The sequence below is a fragment of the Schistocerca nitens genome, chromosome 3 (assembly GCF_023898315.1).
Source record: "Schistocerca nitens isolate TAMUIC-IGC-003100 chromosome 3, iqSchNite1.1, whole genome shotgun sequence".
Classification (NCBI taxonomy): domain Eukaryota; kingdom Metazoa; phylum Arthropoda; class Insecta; order Orthoptera; family Acrididae; genus Schistocerca; species Schistocerca nitens.
The window spans coordinates 11007331-11025752 of record NC_064616.1 but is presented as its reverse complement, the minus strand read 5'-3'; positions in this window follow the sequence as shown (position 1 = coordinate 11025752).

The window sequence follows — 18422 nt, the reverse complement described above, 5'->3', positions numbered from 1 at the left end:
ACAAATTGCGTCGCGATTCAATACATCGTCCTCCGGCCGACCTGTTTCCAAGGGTCTATTGCTGCCTCGGGCACCTTATGGTCGATCTCCTGTGAGTCTAGATTTTCGCATCCGACGCAAACCTGACAGTTAATTGTAACGTTCAGAGCCTCTTAATGACAATGGAACACACAAATTGCGTCGCGATTCAATACATCGTCCTCCGCCCGACCTGTCTCCAAGGGTCTATTGCTGCCTCGGGCACCTTATGGTCGTTCTCCTGTGAGTCTAGATTTTCGAAACCGACGCAAAACTGACAGTTAATTGTAACGTTCAGAGCCTGTTAATGACGATGGAACACACAAATTGCGTCGCGATTCAATACATCGTCCTCCAGCCGACTTGTCTCCAAGGGTCTAGTGCTGCCTCGGACACCTTATGGTCGTTCTCCTGTGATCCTAGATTTTCGAATCAGACGCAAAACTGACAGTTAATTGTAAGGTTCAGAGCCTGTTAATGACGATGGAACACACAAATCGCGTCGCGATTCAATACATCGTCCTCCAGCCGATTTGTCTCCAAGGGTCTAGAGCTGCCTCGGGCACCTTATGGTCGTTCTCCTGTGAGTCTAGATTTTCGAATCCGACGCAAAACTGACAGTTAATTGTAACGTTGAGAGCCTCTTAATGACAATGGAACACACAAATCGCGTCGCGATTCAATACATCGTCCTCCGGCCGACCTGTCTCCAAGGGTCTATTGCTGCCTCGGGCACCTTATGGTCGATCTCCTGTGAGTCTAGATTTTCGAATCCGACGCAAAACTGACAGTTAATTGTAACGTTCAGAGCCTGTTAATGACGATGGAACACACAAATTGCGTCGCGATTCAATACATCGTCCTCCGGCCGACCTGTCTTCAAGGGTCTATTGCTGCCCCGGGCACCTTATGGCCGATCTCCTGTGAGTCTAGATTTTCGAATCCGACGCAAAACTGACAGTTAATTGTAAGGTTCAGAGCCTGTTAATGACGATGGAACACACAAATCGCGTCGCGATTCAATACCTCGTCCTCCAGCCGATTTGTCTCCAAGGGTCTAGAGCTGCCTCGGGCACCTTATGGTCGTTCTCCTGTGAGTCTAGATTTTCGAATCCGACGCAAAACTGACAGTTAATTGTAACGTTCAGAGCCTCTTAATGACAATGGAACACACAAATCGCGTCGCGATTCAATACATCGTCCTCCGGCCGACCTGTCTCCAAGGGTCTATTGCTGCCTCGGGCACCTTATGGTCGATCTCCTGTGAGTCTAGATTTTCGAATCCGACGCAAAACTGACAGTTAATTGTAACGTTCAGAGCCTGTTAATGACGATGGAACACACAAATTGCGTCGCGATTCAATACATCGTCCTCCAGCCGACTTGTCTCCAAGGGTCTAGTGCTGCCTCGGACACCGTATGGTCGTTCTCCTGTGAGGCTAGATTTTCGAATCCGACGCAAAACTGACAGTTAATTGTAAGGTTCAGAGCCTCTTAATGACAATGGAACACACAAATCGCGTCGCGATTCAATACATCGTCCTCCGGCCGACCTGTCTCCAAGGGTCTATTGCTGCCTCGGGCACCTTATGGTCGATCTCCTGTGAGTCTAGAATTTCGAATCCGACGCAGTTAATTGTAACGTTCAGAGCCTGTTAATGACGATGGAACACACAAATTGCGTCGCGATTCAATACATCGTCCTCCAGCCGACTTGTCTCCAAGGGTCTAGTGCTGCCTCGGACACCTTATGGTTGTCCTCCTGTGAGTCTAGATTTTCGAATCCGACGCAAAACTGACAGTTAATTGTAACGTTCAGAGCAAATTAATGACAATGGAACACACAAATCGCGTCGCGATTCAATACATCGTCCTCCGGCCGACCTGTCTCCAAGGGTCTATTGCTGCCTCGGGCACCTTATGGTCGATCTCCTGTGAGTCTAGATTTTCGAATCCGACGCAAAACTGACAGTTAATTGTAACGTTCAGAGCCTGTTAATGACGATGGAACACACAAATCCCGTCGCGATTCAATACATCGTCCTCCGGCCGACCTGTCTCCAAGGGTCTATTGCTGCCTCGGGCACCTTATGGTCGATCTCCTGTGATTCTAGATTTTCGAATCCGACGCAAAACTGACAGTTAATTGTAACGTTCAGAGCCTGTTAATGACGATGGAACACACAAATCCCGTCGCGACTCAATACATCGTCCTCCGGCCGACCTGTCTCCAAGGGTCTATTGCTGCCTCGGGCACCTTATGGTCGATCTCCTGTGAGTCTAGATTTTCGAATCCGACGCAAAACTGACAGTTAATTGTAACGTTCAGAGCATCTTAATGACAATGGAACACACAAATCGCGTCGCGATTCAATACATCGTCCTCCGGCCGACCTTTCTTCAAGGGTCTATTGCTGCCTCGGGCACCTTATGGTCGATCTCCTGTGAGTCTAGATTTTCGAATCCGACGCAAAACTGACAGTTAATTGTAAGGTTCAGAGCCAGTTAATGACGATGGAACACACAAATCGCATCGCGATTCAATACATCGTCCTCCAGCCGATTTGTCTCCAAGGGTCTAGAGCTGCCTCGGGCACCTTATGGTCGTTCTCCTGTGAGTCTAGATTTTCGAATCCGACGCAAAACTGACAGTTAATTGTAAGGTTCAGAGCCTGTTAATGACGATGGAACACACAAATCCCGTCGCGATTCAATACATCGTCCTCCGGCCGACCTGTCTTCAAGGGTCTATTGCATCCTCGGGCACCTTATGGTCGATCTCCTGTGAGTCTAGATTTTCGAATCCGACGCAAAACTGACAGTTAATTGTAACGTTCAGAGCCTGTTAATGACGATGGAACACACAAATCGCGTCGCGATTCAATACATTGTCCTCCAGCCGATTTGTCTCCAAGGGTCTAGAGCTGCCTCGGGCACCTTATGGTCGTTCTCCTGTGAGTCTAGATTTTCGAATCCGACGCAAAACTGACAGTTAATTGTAACGTTCAGAGCCTCTTAATGACAATGGAACACACAAATCGCGTCGCGATTCAATACATCGTCCTCCGGCCGACCTGTCTCCAAGGGTCTATTGCTGCCTCAGGCACCTTATGGTCGATCTCCTGTGAGTCTAGATTTTCGAATCCGACGCAAAACTGACAGTTAATTGTAACGTTCAGAGCCTGTTAATGACGATGGAACACACAAATTGCGTCGCGATTCAATACATCGTCCTCCAGCCGACTTGTCTCCAAGGGTCTAGTGCTGCCTCGGACACCGTATGGTCGTTCTCCTGTGAGGCTAGATTTTCGAATCCGACGCAAAACTGACAGTTAATTGTAAGGTTCAGAGCCTCTTAATGACAATGGAACACACAAATCGCGTCGCGATTCAATACATCGTCCTCCGGCCGACCTGTCTCCAAGGGTCTATTGCTGCCTCGGGCACCTTATGGTCGATCTCCTGTGAGTCTAGAATTTCGAATCCGACGCAGTTAATTGTAACGTTCAGAGCCTGTTAATGACGATGGAACACACAAATTGCGTCGCGATTCAATACATCGTCCTCCAGCCGACTTGTCTCCAAGGGTCTAGTGCTGCCTCGGACACCTTATGGTTGTCCTCCTGTGAGTCTAGATTTTCGAATCCGACGCAAAACTGACCGTTAATTGTAACGTTCAGAGCCAATTAATGACAATGGAACACACAAATCGCGTCGCGGTTCAATACATCGTCCTCCGGCCGACCTGTCTCCAAGGGTCTATTGCTGCCTTGGGCACCTTATGGTCGATCTCCTGTGAGACTAGATTTTCGAATCCGACGCAAAACTGACAGTTAATTGTAACGTTCAGAGCCTGTTAATGACGATGGAACACACAAATCCCGTCGCGATTCAATACATCGTCCTCCGGCCGACCTGTCTCCAAGGGTCTATTGCTGCCTCGGGCACCTTATGGTCGATCTCCTGTGAGACTAGATTTTCGAATCCGACGCAAAACTGACAGTTAATTGTAACGTTCAGAGCCTCTTAATGACAATGGAACACACAAATTGCGTCGCGATTCAATACATCGTCCTCCGGCCGACCTGTCTCCAAGGGTCTATTGCTGCCTCGGGCACCTTATGGTCGATCTCCTGTGAGTCTAGAATTTCGAATCCGACGCAGTTAATTGTAACGTTCAGAGCCTGTTAATGACGATGGAACACACAAATTGCGTCGCGATTCAATACATCGTCCTCCAGCCGACTTGTCTCCAAGGGTCTAGTGCTGCCTCGGACACCTTATGGTTGTCCTCCTGTGAGTCTAGATTTTCGAATCCGACGCAAAACTGACAGTTAATTGTAACGTTCAGAGCCAATTAATGACAATGGAACACACAAATCGCGTCGCGATTCAATACATCGTCCTCCGGCCGACCTGTCTCCAAGGGTCTATTGCTGCCTCGGGCACCTTATGGTCGATCTCCTGTGAGTCTAGATTTTCGAATCCGACGCAAAACTGACAGTTAATTGTAACGTTCAGAGCCTGTTAATGACGATGGAACACACAAATCCCGTCGCGATTCAATACATCGTCCTCCGGCCGACCTGTCTCCAAGGGTCTATTGCTGCCTCGGGCACCTTATGGTCGATCTCCTGTGAGTCTAGATTTTCGAATCCGACGCAAAACTGACAGTTAATTGCAACGTTCAGAGCCTGTTAATGACGATGGAACACACAAATCCCGTCGCGATTCAATACATCGTCCTCCGGCCGACCTGTCTCCAAGCGTCTATTGCTGCCTCGGGCACCTTATGGTCGATCTCCTGTGACTCTAGATTTTCGTATCCGACGCAAAACTGACAGTTAATTGTAAGGTTCAGAGCCTGTTCATGACGATGGAACACACAAATTGCGACGCGATTCAATACATCGTCCTCCGGCCGACCTGTCTCCAAGGGTCTATTGCTCCCTCGGGCACCTTATGGTCGTTCTCCTGTGAGTCTAGATTTTCGAATCCGACGCAAAACTGACAGTTAATTGTAACGTTCAGAGCCTGTTAATGACGATGGAACACACAAATTGAGTCGCGATTCAATACATCGTCCTCCGGCCGACCTGTCTCCAAGGGTCTATTGCTGCCTCGGGCACCTTATGGTCGATCTCCTGTGAGTCTAGATTTTCGAATCCGACGCCAAACTGACAGTTAATTGTAACTTTCAGAGCCTGTTAATGACGATGGAACACACAAATCCCGTCGCGACTCAATACATCGTCCTCCGGCCGACCTGTCTCCAAGGGTCTATTGCTGCCTCGGGCACCTTATGGTCGATCTCCTGTGAGTCTAGATTTTCGAATCCGACGCAAAACTGACAGTTAATTGTAACGTTCGGAGCATCTTAATGACTATGGAACACACAAATTGCGTCGCGATTCAATACATCGTCCTCCGGCCGACCTGTCTCCAAGGGTCTATTGCTGCCTCGGGCACCTTATGGTCGATCTCCTGTGAGTCTAGATTTTCGAATCCGACGCAAACCTGACAGTTAATTGTAACGTTCAGAGCCTCTTAATGACAATGGAACACACAAATTGCGTCGCGATTCAATACATCGTCCTCCGCCCGACCTGTCTCCAAGGGTCTATTGCTGCCTCGGGCACCTTATGGTCGTTCTCCTGTGAGTCTAGATTTTCGAAACCGACGCAAAACTGACAGTTAATTGTAACGTTCAGAGCCTGTTAATGACGATGGAACACACAAATTGCGTCGCGATTCAATACATCGTCCTCCAGCCGACTTGTCTCCAAGGGTCTAGTGCTGCCTCGGACACCTTATGGTCGTTCTCCTGTGATCCTAGATTTTCGAATCAGACGCAAAACTGACAGTTAATTGTAAGGTTCAGAGCCTGTTAATGACGATGGAACACACAAATCGCGTCGCGATTCAATACATCGTCCTCCAGCCGATTTGTCTCCAAGGGTCTAGAGCTGCCTCGGGCACCTTATGGTCGTTCTCCTGTGAGTCTAGATTTTCGAATCCGACGCAAAACTGACAGTTAATTGTAACGTTGAGAGCCTCTTAATGACAATGGAACACACAAATCGCGTCGCGATTCAATACATCGTCCTCCGGCCGACCTGTCTCCAAGGGTCTATTGCTGCCTCGGGCACCTTATGGTCGATCTCCTGTGAGTCTAGATTTTCGAATACGACGCAAAACTGACAGTTAATTGTAACGTTCAGAGCCTGTTAATGACGATGGAACACACAAATCCCGTCGCGATTCAATACATCGTCCTCCGGCCGACCTGTCTCCAAGGGTCTATTGCTGCCTCGGGCACCTTATGGTCGATCTCCTGTGAGTCTAGAATTTCGAATCCGACGCAGTTAATTGTAACGTTCAGAGCCTGTTAATGACGATGGAACACACAAATTGCGTCGCGATTCAATACATCGTCCTCCAGCCGACTTGTCTCCAAGGGTCTAGTGCTGCCTCGGACACCTTATGGTTGTCCTCCTGTGAGTCTAGATTTTCGAATCCGACGCAAAACTGACAGTTAATTGTAACGTTCAGAGCCAATTAATGACAATGGAACACACAAATCGCGTCGCGATTCAATACATCGTCCTCCGGCCGACCTGTCTCCAAGGGCCTATTGCTGCCTCGGGCACCTTATGGTCGATCTCCTGTGAGTCTAGATTTTCGAATCCGACGCAAAACTGACAGTTAATTGTAACGTTCAGAGCCAGTTAATGACGATGGAACACACAAATCGCATCGCGATTCAATACATCGTCCTCCAGCCGATTTGTCTCCAAGGGTCTAGAGCTGCCTCGGGCACCTTATGGTCGTTCTCCTGTGAGTCTAGATTTTCGAATCCGACGCAAAACTGACAGTTAATTGTAAGGTTCAGAGCCTGTTAATGACGATGGAACACACAAATCCCGTCGCGATTCAATACATCGTCCTCCGGCCGACCTGTCTTCAAGGGTCTATTGCATCCTCGGGCACCTTATGGTCGATCTCCTGTGAGTCTAGATTTTCGAATCCGACGCAAAACTGACAGTTAATTGTAAGGTTCAGAGCCTGTTAATGACGATGGAACACACAAATCGCGTCGCGATTCAATACATCGTCCTCCAGCCGATTTGACTCCAAGGGTCTAGAGCTGCCTCGGGCACCTTATGGTCGTTCTCCTGTGAGTCTAGATTTTCGAATCCGACGCAAAACTGACAGTTAATTGTAACGTTCAGAGCCTCTTAATGACAATGGAACACACAAATCGCGTCGCGATTCAATACATCATCCTCCGGCCGATTTGTCTCCAAGGGTCTATTGCTGCCTCGGGCACCTTATGGTCGATCTCCTGTGAGTCTAGATTTTCGAATCCGACGCAAAACTGACAGTTAATTGTAACGTTCAGAGCCTGTTAATGACGATGGAACACACAAATTGCGTCGCGATTCAATACATCATCCTCCAGCCGACTTGTCTCCAAGGGTCTAGTGCTGCCTCGGACACCGTATGGTCGTTCTCCTGTGAGGCTAGATTTTCGAATCCGACGCAAAACTGACAGTTAATTGTAAGGTTCAGAGCCTCTTAATGACAATGGAACACACAAATCGCGTCCCGATTCAATACATCGTCCTCCGGCCGACCTGTCTCCAAGGGTCTATTGCTGCCTCGGGCACCTTATGGTCGATCTCCTGTGAGTCTAGAATTTCGAATCCGACGCAGTTAATTGTAACGTTCAGAGCCTGTTAATAACGATGGAACACACAAATTGCGTCGCGATTCAATACATCGTCCTCCAGCCGACTTGTCTCCAAGGGTCTAGTGCTGCCTCGGACACCTTATGGTTGTCCTCCTGTGAGTCTAGATTTTCGAATCCGACGCAAAACTGACCGTTAATTGTAACGTTCAGAGCCAATTAATGACAATGGAACACACAAATCGCGTCGCGATTCAATACATCGTCCTCCAGCCAACCTGTCTCTAAGGGTCTATTGCTGCCTCGGGCACCTTATGGTCGATCTCCTGTGAGTCTAGATTTTCGAATCCGACGCAAAACTGACAGTTAATTGTAAGGTTCAGAGCCTCTTAATGACAATGGAACACACAAATCGCGTCGCGATTCAATACATCGTCCTCCGGCCGACCTGTCTCCAAGGGTCTATTGCTGCCTCGGGCACCTTATGGTCGATCTCCTGTGAGTCTAGATTTTCGAATCCGACGCAAAACTGACAGTTAATTGTAACGTTCAGAGCCTGTTAATGACGATGGAACACACAAATCCCGTCGCGATTCAATACATCGTCCTCCGGCCGACCTGTCTCCAAGCGTCTATTGCTGCCTCGGGCACCTTATGGTCGATCTCCTGTGACTCTAGATTTTCGTATCCGACGCAAAACTGACAGTTAATTGTAAGGTTCAGAGCCTGTTCATGACGATGGAACACACAAATTGCGACGCGATTCAATACATCGTCCTCCGGCCGACCTGTCTCCAAGGGTCTATTGCTCCCTCGGGCACCTTATGGTCGTTCTCCTGTGAGTCTAGATTTTCGAATCCGACGCAAAACTGACAGTTAATTGTAACGTTCAGAGCCTGTTAATGACGATGGAACACACAAATTGAGTCGCGATTCAATACATCGTCCTCCGGCCGACCTGTCTCCAAGGGTCTATTGCTGCCTCGGGCACCTTATGGTCGATCTCCTGTGAGTCTAGATTTTCGAATCCGACGCCAAACTGACAGTTAATTGTAACTTTCAGAGCCTGTTAATGACGATGGAACACACAAATCCCGTCGCGACTCAATACATCGTCCTCCGGCCGACCTGTCTCCAAGGGTCTATTGCTGCCTCGGGCACCTTATGGTCGATCTCCTGTGAGTCTAGATTTTCGAATCCGACGCAAAACTGACAGTTAATTGTAACGTTCGGAGCCTCTTAATGACTATGGAACACACAAATTGCGTCGCGATTCAATACATCGTCCTCCGGCCGACCTGTCTCCAAGGGTCTATTGCTGCCTCGGGCACCTTATGGTCGATCTCCTGTGAGTCTAGATTTTCGAATCCGACGCAAACCTGACAGTTAATTGTAACGTTCAGAGCCTCTTAATGACAATGGAACACACAAATTGCGTCGCGATTCAATACATCGTCCTCCGCCCGACCTGTCTCCAAGGGTCTATTGCTGCCTCGGGCACCTTATGGTCGTTCTCCTGTGAGTCTAGATTTTCGAAACCGACGCAAAACTGACAGTTAATTGTAACGTTCAGAGCCTGTTAATGACGATGGAACACACAAATTGCGTCGCGATTCAATACATCGTCCTCCAGCCGACTTGTCTCCAAGGGTCTAGTGCTGCCTCGGACACCTTATGGTCGTTCTCCTGTGATCCTAGATTTTCGAATCAGACGCAAAACTGACAGTTAATTGTAAGGTTCAGAGCCTGTTAATGACGATGGAACACACAAATCGCGTCGCGATTCAATACATCGTCCTCCAGCCGATTTGTCTCCAAGGGTCTAGAGCTGCCTCGGGCACCTTATGGTCGTTCTCCTGTGAGTCTAGATTTTCGAATCCGACGCAAAACTGACAGTTAATTGTAACGTTGAGAGCCTCTTAATGACAATGGAACACACAAATCGCGTCGCGATTCAATACATCGTCCTCCGGCCGACCTGTCTCCAAGGGTCTATTGCTGCCTCGGGCACCTTATGGTCGATCTCCTGTGAGTCTAGATTTTCGAATCCGACGCAAAACTGACAGTTAATTGTAACGTTCAGAGCCTGTTAATGACGATGGAACACACAAATTGCGTCGCGATTCAATACATCGTCCTCCGGCCGACCTGTCTCCAAGGGTCTATTGCTGCCTCGGGCACCTTATGGTCGATCTCCTGTGAGTCTAGAATTTCGAATCCGACGCAGTTAATTGTAATGTTCAGAGCCTGTTAATGACGATGGAACACACAAATTGCGTCGCGATTCAATACATCGTCCTCCAGCCGACTTGTCTCCAAGGGTCTAGTGCTGCCTCGGACACCTTATGGTTGTCCTCCTGTGAGTCTAGATTTTCGAATCCGACGCAAAAGTGACAGTTAATTGTAACGTTCAGAGCCAATTAATGACAATGGAACACACAAATCGCGTCGCGATTCAATACATCGTCCTCCGGCCGACCTGTCTCCAAGGGCCTATTGCTGCCTCGGGCACCTTATGGTCTATCTCCTGTGAGTCTAGATTTTCGAATCCGACGCAAAACTGACAGTTAATTGTAACGTTCAGAGCCAGTTAATGACGATGGAACACACAAATCGCATCGCGATTCAATACATCGTCCTCCAGCCGATTTGTCTCCAAGGGTCTAGAGCTGCCTCGGGCACCTTATGGTCGTTCTCCTGTGAGTCTAGATTTTCGAATCCGACGCAAAACTGACAGTTAATTGTAAGGTTCAGAGCCTGTTAATGACGATGGAACACACAAATCCCGTCGCGATTCAATACATCGTCCTCCGGCCGACCTGTCTTCAAGGGTCTATTGCATCCTCGGGCACCTTATGGTCGATCTCCTGTGAGTCTAGATTTTCGAATCCGACGCAAAACTGACAGTTAATTGTAAGGTTCAGCGCCTGTTAATGACGATGGAACACACAAATCGCGTCGCGATTCAATACATCGTCCTCCAGCCGATTTGTCTCCAAGGGTCTAGAGCTGCCTCGGGCACCTTATGGTCGTTCTCCTGTGAGTCTAGATTTTCGAATCCGACGCAAAACTGACGGTTAATTGTAACGTTCAGAGCCTCTTAATGACAATGGAACACACAAATCGCGTCGCGATTCAATACATCGTCCTCCGGCCGATTTGTCTCCAAGGGTCTATTGCTGCCTCGGGCACCTTATGGTCGATCTCCTGTGAGTCTAGATTTTCGAATCCGACGCAAAACTGACAGTTAATTGTAACGTTCAGAGCCTGTTAATGACGATGGAACACACAAATTGCGTCGCGATTCAATACATCATCCTCCAGCCGACTTGTCTCCAAGGGTCTAGTGCTGCCTCGGACACCGTATGGTCGTTCTCCTGTGAGGCTAGATTTTCGAATCCGACGCAAAACTGACAGTTAATTGTAAGGTTCAGAGCCTCTTAATGACAATGGAACACACAAATCGCGTCCCGATTCAATACATCGTCCTCCGGCCGACCTGTCTCCAAGGGTCTATTGCTGCCTCGGGCACCTTATGGTCGATCTCCTGTGAGTCTAGAATTTCGAATCCGACGCAGTTAATTGTAACGTTCAGAGCCTGTTAATAACGATGGAACACACAAATTGCGTCGCGATTCAATACATCGTCCTCCAGCCGACTTGTCTCCAAGGGTCTAGTGCTGCCTCGGACATCTTATGGTTGTCCTCCTGTGAGTCTAGATTTTCGAATCCGACGCAAAACTGACCGTTAATTGTAACGTTCAGAGCCAATTAATGACAATGGAACACACAAATCGCGTCGCGATTCAATACATCGTCCTCCGGCCGACCTGTCTCCAAGGGTCTATTGCTGCCTCGGGCACCTTATGGTCGATCTCCTGTGAGTCTAGATTTTCGAATCCGACGCAAAACTGACAGTTAATTGTAACGTTCAGAGCCTGTTAATGACGATGGAACACACAAATCCCGTCGCGATTCAATACATCGTCCTCCGGCCGACCTGTCTCCAAGGGTCTATTGCTGCCTCGGGCACCTTATGGTCGATCTCCTGTGAGACTAGATTTTCGAATCCGACGCAACACTGACAGTTAATTGTAACGTTCAGAGCCTCTTAATGACAATGGAACACACAAATTGCGTCGCGATTCAATACATCGTCCTCCGGCCGACCTGTCTCCAAGGGTCTATTGCTGCCTCGGGCACCTTATGGTCGATCTCCTGTGAGTCTAGAATTTCGAATCCGACGCAGTTAATTGTAACGTTCAGAGCCTGTTAATGACGATGGAACACACAAATTGCGTCGCGATTCAATACATCGTCCTCCAGCCGACTTGTCTCCAAGGGTCTAGTGCTGCCTCGGACACCTTATGGTTGTCCTCCTGTGAGTCTAGATTTTCGAATCCGACGCAAAACTGACAGTTAATTGTAACGTTCAGAGCCAATTAATGACAATGGAACACACAAATCGCGTCGCGATTCAATACATCGTCCTCCGGCCGACCTGTCTCCAAGGGTCTATTGCTGCCTCGGGCACCTTATGGTCGATCTCCTGTGAGTCTAGATTTTCGAATCCGACGCAAAACTGACAGTTAATTGTAACGTTCAGAGCCTGTTAATGACGATGGAACACACAAATCCCGTCGCGATTCAATACATCGTCCTCCGGCCGACCTGTCTCCAAGGGTCTATTGCTGCCTCGGGCACCTTATGGTCGATCTCCTGTGAGTCTAGATTTTCGAATCCGACGCAAAACTGACAGTTAATTGTAACGTTCAGAGCCTGTTAATGACGATGGAACACACAAATCCCGTCGCGATTCAATACATCGTCCTCCGGCCGACCTGTCTCCAAGCGTCTATTGCTGCCTCGGGCACCTTATGGTCGATCTCCTGTGACTCTAGATTTTCGTATCCGACGCAAAACTGACAGTTAATTGTAAGGTTCAGAGCCTGTTCATGACGATGGAACACACAAATTGCGACGCGATTCAATACATCGTCCTCCGGCCGACCTGTCTCCAAGGGTCTATTGCTCCCTCGGGCACCTTATGGTCGTTCTCCTGTGAGTCTAGATTTTCGAATCCGACGCAAAACTGACAGTTAATTGTAACGTTCAGAGCCTGTTAATGACGATGGAACACACAAATTGAGTCGCGATTCATTACATCGTCCTCCGGCCGACCTGTCTCCAAGGGTCTATTGCTGCCTCGGGCACCTTATGGTCGATCTCCTGTGAGTCTAGATTTTCGAATCCGACGCCAAACTGACAGTTAATTGTAACTTTCAGAGCCTGTTAATGACGATGGAACACACAAATCCCGTCGCGATTCAATACATCGTCCTCCGGCCGACCTGTCTCCAAGGGTCTATTGCTGCCTCGGGCACCTTATGGTCGATCTCCTGTGAGTCTAGATTTTCGAATCCGACGCAAAACTGACAGTTAATTGTAACGTTCGGAGCCTCTTAATGACTATGGAACACACAAATTGCGTCACGATTCAATACATCGTCCTCCGGCCGACCTGTCTCCAAGGGTCTATTGCTGCCTCGGGCACCTTATGGTCGATCTCCTGTGAGTCTAGATTTTCGAATCCGACGCAAACCTGACTGTTAATTGTAACGTTCAGAGCCTCTTAATGACAATGGAACACACAAATTGCGTCGCGATTCAATACATCGTCCTCCGCCCGACCTGTCTCCAAGGGTCTATTGCTGCCTCGGGCACCTTATGGTCGTTCTCCTGTGAGTCTAGATTTTCGAAACCGACGCAAAACTGACAGTTAATTGTAACGTTCAGAGCCTGTTAATGACGATGGAACACACAAATTGCGTCGCGATTCAATACATCGTCCTCCAGCCGACTTGTCTCCAAGGGTCTAGTGCTGCCTCGGACACCTTATGGTCGTTCTCCTGTGATCCTAGATTTTCGAATCCGACGCAAAACTGACAGTTAATTGTAAGGTTCAGAGCCTGTTAATGACGATGGAACACACAAATCGCGTCGCGATTCAATACATCGTCCTCCAGCCGATTTGTCTCCAAGGGTCTAGAGCTGCCTCGGGCACCTTATGGTCGTTCTCCTGTGAGTCTAGATTTTCGAATCCGACGCAAAACTGACAGTTAATTGTAACGTTGAGAGCCTCTTAATGACAATGGAACACACAAATCGCGTCGCGATTCAATACATCGTCCTCCGGCCGACCTGTCTCCAAGGGTCTATTGCTGCCTCGGGCACCTTATGGTCGATCTCCTGTGAGTCTAGATTTTCGAATCCGACGCAAAACTGACAGTTAATTGTAACGTTCAGAGCCTGTTAATGACGATGGAACACACAAATCCCGTCGCGATTCAATACATCGTCCTCCGGCCGACCTGTCTCCAAGGGTCTATTGCTGCCTCGGGCACCTTGTGGTCGATCTCTTGTGAGTCTAGATTTTCGAATCCGACGCAAAACTGACAGTTAATTGTAACGTTCAGAGCCTGTTAATGACGATGGAACACACAAATCCCGTCGCGATTCAATACATCGTCCTCCGGCCGACCTGTCTCCAAGCGTCTATTGCTGCCTCGGGCACCTTATGGTCGATCTCCTGTGACTCTAGATTTTCGTATCCGACGCAAAACTGACAGTTAATTGTAAGGTTCAGAGCCTGTTCATGACGATGGAACACACAAATTGCGACGCGATTCAATACATCGTCCTCCGGCCGACCTGTCTCCAAGGGTCTATTGCTCCCTCGGGCACCTTATGGTCGTTCTCCTGTGAGTCTAGATTTTCGAATCCGACGCAAAACTGACAGTTAATTGTAACGTTCAGAGCCTGTTAATGACGATGGAACACACAAATTGAGTCGCGATTCAATACATCGTCCTCCGGCCGACCTGTCTCCAAGGGTCTATTGCTGCCTCGGGCACCTTATGGTCGATCTCCTGTGAGTCTAGATTTTCGAATCCGACGCCAAACTGACAGTTAATTGTAACTTTCAGAGCCTGTTAATGACGATGGAACACACAAATCCCGTCGCGACTCAATACATCGTCCTCCGGCCGACCTGTCTCCAAGGGTCTATTGCTGCCTCGGGCACCTTATGGTCGATCTCCTGTGAGTCTAGATTTTCGAATCCGACGCAAAACTGACAGTTAATTGTAACGTTCGGAGCCTCTTAATGACTATGGAACACACAAATTGCGTCGCGATTCAATACATCGTCCTCCGGCCGACCTGTCTCCAAGGGTCTATTGCTGCCTCGGGCACCTTATGGTCGATCTCCTGTGAGTCTAGATTTTCGAATCCGACGCAAACCTGACAGTTAATTGTAACGTTCAGAGCCTCTTAATGACAATGGAACACACAAATTGCGTCGCGATTCAATACATCGTCCTCCGCCCGACCTGTCTCCAAGGGTCTATTGCTGCCTCGGGCACCTTATGGTCGTTCTCCTGTGAGTCTAGATTTTCGAAACCGACGCAAAACTGACAGTTAATTGTAACGTTCAGAGCCTGTTAATGACGATGGAACACACAAATTGCGTCGCGATTCAATACATCGTCCTCCAGCCGACTTGTCTCCAAGGGTCTAGTGCTGCCTCGGACACCTTATGGTCGTTCTCCTGTGATCCTAGATTTTCGAATCAGACGCAAAACTGACAGTTAATTGTAAGGTTCAGAGCCTGTTAATGACGATGGAACACACAAATCGCGTCGCGATTCAATACATCGTCCTCCAGCCGATTTGTCTCCAAGGGTCTAGAGCTGCCTCGGGCACCTTATGGTCGTTCTCCTGTGAGTCTAGATTTTCGAATCCGACGCAAAACTGACAGTTAATTGTAACGTTGAGAGCCTCTTAATGACAATGGAACACACAAATCGCGTCGCGATTCAATACATCGTCCTCCGGCCGACCTGTCTCCAAGGGTCTATTGCTGCCTCGGGCACCTTATGGTCGATCTCCTGTGAGTCTAGATTTTCGAATCCGACGCCGTTAATTGTAACGTTCAGAGCCTGTTAATGACGATGGAACACACAAATTGCGTCGCGATTCAATACATCGTCCTCCAGCCGACTTGTCTCCAAGGGTCTAGTGCTGCCTCGGACACCTTATGGTTGTCCTCCTGTGAGTCTAGATTTTCGAATCCGACGCAAAACTGACAGTTAATTGTAACGTTCAGAGCCAATTAATGACAATGGAACACACAAATCGCGTCGCGATTCAATACATCGTCCTCCGGCCGACCTGTCTCCAAGGGTCTATTGCTGCCTCGGGCACCTTATGGTCGATCTCCTGTGAGTCTAGATTTTCGAATCCGACGCAAAACTGACAGTTAATTGTAACGTTCAGAGCCAATTAATGACAATGGAACACACAAATCGCGTCGCGATTCAATACATCGTCCTCCGGCCGACCTGTCTCCAAGGGCCTATTGCTGCCTCGGGCACCTTATGGTCGATCTCCTGTGAGTCTAGAATTTCGAATCCGACGCCGTTAATTGTAACGTTCAGAGCCTGTTAATGACGATGGAACACACAAATTGCGTCGCGATTCAATACATCGTGTTCCAGCCGACTTGTCTCCAAGGGTCTAGTGCTGCCTCGGACACCTTATGGTTGTCCTCCTGTGAGTCTAGATTTTCGAATCCGACGCAAAACTGACAGTTAATTGTAACGTTCAGAGCCAATTAATGACAATGGAACACACAAATCGCGTCGCGATTCAATACATCGTCCTCCGGCCGACCTGTCTCCAAGGGTCTATTGCTGCCTCGGGCACCTTATGGTCGATCTCCTGTGAGTCTAGATTTTCGAATCCGACGCAAAACTGACAGTTAATTGTAACGTTCAGAGCCTGTTAATGACGATGGAACACACAAATCCCGTCGCGATTCAATACATCGTCCTCCGGCCGACCTGTCTCCAAGGGTCTATTGCTGCCTCGGGCACCTTATGGTCGATCTCCTGTGAGTCTAGATTTTCGAATCCGACGCAAAACTGACAGTTAATTGTAACGTTCAGAGCCTGTTAATGACGATGGAACACACAAATTGAGTCGCGATTCAATACATCGTCCTCCGGCCGACCTGTCCCCAAGGGTCTATTGCTGCCTCGGGCACCTTATGGTCGATCTCCTGTGAGTCTAGATTTTCGAATCCGACGCCAAACTGACAGTTAATTGTAACTTTCAGAGCCTGTTAATGACGATGGAACACACAAATCCCGTCGCGACTCAATACATCGTCCTCCGGCCGACCTGTCTCCAAGGGTCTATTGCTGCCTCGGGCACCTTATGGTCGATCTCCTGTGAGTCTAGATTTTCGAATCCGACGCAAAACTGACAGTTAATTGTAACGTTCGGAGCCTCTTAATGACTATGGAACACACAAATTGCGTCGCGATTCAATACATCGTCCTCCGGCCGACCTGTCTCCAAGGGTCTATTGCTGCCTCGGGCACCTTATGGTCGATCTCCTGTGAGTCTAGATTTTCGAATCCGACGCAAACCTGACAGTTAATTGTAACGTTCAGAGCCTCTTAATGACAATGGAACACACAAATTGCGTCGCGATTCAATACATGGTCCTCCGCCCGACCTGTCTCCAAGGGTCTATTGCTGCCTCGGGCACCTTATGGTCGTTCTCCTGTGAGTCTAGATTTTCGAAACCGACGCAAAACTGACAGTTAATTGTAACGTTCAGAGCCTGTTAATGACAATGGAACACACAAATTGCGTCGCGATTCAATACATCGTCCTCCAGCCGACTTGTCTCCAAGGGTCTAGTGCTGCCGCGGACACCTTATGGTCGTTCTCCTGTGAACCTAGATTTTCGAATCAGACGCAAAACTGACAGTTAATTGTAAGGTTCAGAGCCTGTTAATGACGATGGAACACACAAATCGCGTCGCGATTCAATACATCGTCCTCCAGCCGATTTGTCTCCAAGGGTCTAGAGCTGCCTCGGGCACCTTATGGTCGTTCTCCTGTGAGTCTAGATTTTCGAATCCGACGCAAAACTGACAGTTAATTGTAACGTTGAGAGCCTCTTAATGACAATGGAACACACAAATCGCGTCGCGATTCAATACATCGTCCTCCGGCCGACCTGTCTCCAAGGGTCTATTGCTGCCTCGGGCACCTTATGGTCGATCTCCTGTGAGTCTAGATTTTCGAATCCGACGCAAAACTGACAGTTAATTGTAACGTTCAGAGCCTGTTAATGACGATGGAACACACAAATTGCGTCGCGATTCAATACATCGTCCTCCGGCCGACCTGTCTCCAAGGGTCTATTGCTGCCTCGGGCACCTTATGGTCGATCTCCTGTGAGTCTAGAATTTCGAATCCGACGCAGTTAATTGTAACGTTCAGAGCCTGTTAATGACGATGGAACACACAAATTGCGTCGCGATTCAATACATCGTCCTCCAGCCGACTTGTCTCCAAGGGTCTAGTGCTGCCTCGGACTCCTTATGGTTGTCCTCCTGTGAGTCTAGTTTTTCGAATCCGACGCAAAACTGACAGTTAATTGTAACGTTCAGAGCCAATTAATGACAATGGATCACACAAATCGCGTCGCGATTCAATTCATCGTCCTCCGGCCGACCTGTCTCCAAGGGCCTATTGCTGCCTCGGGCACCTTATGGTCGATCTCCTGTGAGTCTAGATTTTCGAATCCGACGCAAAACTGACAGTTAATTGTAACGTTCAGAGCCAGTTAATGACG